This window comes from Furipterus horrens, unplaced genomic scaffold (genome assembly GCF_987537825.1).
Source record: "Furipterus horrens unplaced genomic scaffold, mFurHor1.1.pri manual_scaffold_7, whole genome shotgun sequence".
NCBI classification, from domain to species: domain Eukaryota; kingdom Metazoa; phylum Chordata; class Mammalia; order Chiroptera; family Furipteridae; genus Furipterus; species Furipterus horrens.
In genome coordinates, this window is record NW_028327177.1 from 103,091,245 (window position 1) to 103,093,942 (window position 2,698).

The 2,698-nt window shown below is 38.9% G+C and overlaps 1 pseudogene; it reads left to right on the forward strand.

Annotated features, from left to right (window-relative positions):
• On the forward strand, positions 1–2,431 carry LOC150004933 (guanine nucleotide-binding protein G(I)/G(S)/G(O) subunit gamma-5 pseudogene; annotated as a pseudogene).
• Positions 2,432–2,698: the final 267 nt, after the last annotated feature.

The following is a 2,698-nucleotide window of genomic DNA, read 5'->3' on the forward strand; positions in this document are numbered from 1 at the left end:
ATGAGTAATAATAGGGACAAAAGTGATAATTATCTGTAGTCCAGAAAAGCCCTTCAATGACATTACATATGAAAATGCTTGATGAATTTTTTATGGTCCTATAGGTACTAATTGGTTAGTTTTTTAGAAAGGATTTTATTTATTTATTTTTAGAGTGGGGAAGGGAGGAAGAAAGAGGGAAACATTGGTGTGGGAGAGACATCAATCAACAGCCTCTTGCACGCCCCCAACTGGGGACCTGGCCTGCAACTGGGGCATGTGCCCTGACTGGGAATCGAACCAGTGACCACTCAGTTCGTAGGCTGGTGCCCAGTCCACTGAGCCATGCCAGCCAGGGCTTGGTTAATTTCATAATATCAAAGTAATATTTCTAAAAAGTGGCCTATGTAGTATCTGTTGTTAATGGTAACCTGCTGCTTGTAAAGAGAGCAATGAGTAACATTGGGTATGGGAGATAAGTGCACCTGGCCCCTTAGTAGTAAGTCCTCCATCTTACTGGCACTTTGAGTTGTCAGTGCTTGCCATCACCACCTTTATAAAATTAGACCTTTGCTCAATCAAGGATATATAGCTAATATTGTATATAATTAGTGTTACCATGTGCCAGATGTGCTAAGTGCTTTATGTATTTTATTTCACCTTCAAGCCTTAAGAAGTAGACATTCTTACCTCCATGTAATAGGTTTAGAACACATTTAGAGAAGCTGAAATTTGTCCAACATCATACAACAGTAGTGAAAGTGCTGGGATTTGAACCTATACCTACCTGACTTGGACTGCTCTAACGATTCTACTTCTGAATGTGCTATAACCAGATCTAAAACTAACTCACAGCTAGTCCAGAACTGTTTCACTATACTCACATTAGATACTTTTAAGTCTATTACACACCTATATGTCTTACATGCCGCCTCACCATCTGTTTGTAAAGAAGGCCTTATAGGTTTTCCTTACACGTCTGGGAAACACTTTGCTTTGATGTCTATTGTCTAGTTTCACTTTTCCCAGTTTCCTTTCTCTGAAGGTTTAATAGTAAATGTACTATTTTCTGGAAGTCTCGGCTAAGGAATTTAATCACCTCCAGCACCCTCTAGTTATCTCTGGGTTAGAGATGCTGCTAGAGCTGTACCTGCCTTTTACTCTCAAATCACTCATCTTGCTCACAGGTCATTGCAGTCCGTAAATAGTGTTATGTAAAACCATTTATTTTATTTCTGATGTGTCACTTCAACTTATGCAGAGTTCTGATTACAGGCATACCTCATTTCATTACACATCACAGATGTTACTTTAAAAAAAAAATGTAGGCAAGACCTTACACCAGCAAAAGGTTATGACTCACTTGATTGTGATACTTGCTTTATTGTAGTGGTCTGGAACCAAAACAGCAATATGTCCAAGGTGTTCCTATACTAATATTTCCCCTCCCTGAGGATGATAGTTAATATTTTACATTTTGCCCTGGCTGGTGTGGCTCAGTGGATTAAGCACTGGTCTGTGAACTGGAAGGTAGCAGGTTTGATTCCCAGTCAGGGTACATGCCTGGATAGCAGGCCAGGTCCCCAGCTGGGGATGTGTAGAGGCAACCGATGATGTTTCTCTCACACATCTTTGTCTCCCTCTCTCCTTCCCTTCCCCTCTCTCTAAAAATAAAATATTTTAAAAAGTTAAGAATATTTTACATTTTAACCTGTATTTACTACATCATTGTTTTTGTTTTTTAACAAGATGCTGACAGGACAATTGCTCTGAACAGATTTCAGAGAGGTTAAATATATCCAGATTTTCTGAGTCCGTATTGAACTCATTTACATTACCATAATGAAAAATTGGCAGAGTTCTTTTTCTCCACACGTTAGATATTGTAGGGAAATTAATCACATGTGCTTCTCTCCTTCCTCGTGAAGTAAGTCTTAATGATTTCTGAAGAAGGATAATTATAAAGGATTTTTCCTTTTTTCTAATTTGAGTTGGAAATGAGCTGAATATGAAAAATCTCTGCTCTTCAAGGAAATTTCTTGTTTCCTATACCCTTGGAATTGTTTTTCTACCTTGTAATTTGGCTTAATTCACATATTTATTGAAAAACTTAATGAGGAAGGGGTTTGAACCAGTGAGCTATTAGGCATAAATAGATTACAAATCTTTTCATAATAAGGCAGTTTTCAATCTTTTTAAAAACTAAGCTTGAAATCGGCCCAGCTTTCGCGTGCACCACGTCTGGTTCCTCCAGCGTCACCGCTGCGAAGAAAGTGGTTCAACAACTCCGGCTGGAGGCGGGGCTCAACCCCGTGAAGGTTTCCCAGGCAGCTGCAGATTTGAAACAGTTCTGTCTACAGAATGCTCAACATGTCAACATGACCCCCTGCTGACTGGAATATCTTCCTGTACCAATCCCTTCAGACCTCAGGAAGTCTGTTCCTTTTTGTAGTGAAATGATCTTTGAAGGTGTTCTAAACCACTTCTCACGAACCAGTGAATATTCAAAGAGAGCCATATTTGGAGCCTGTACAAAAAGCTGATCCCTATAATCCGTGCCACACAATACAAACGTCTGCTTTTGTCAGTCCTTAACATCTACCTCTCTGAATTTTCATGAATTTCTATTTCACAAGGATGATTATTTTATATACAGTCAGCAGCATACAATTAAATACTTAGCATAAAAAAACAAACAAACAAAACCCTAAGGTTGAAC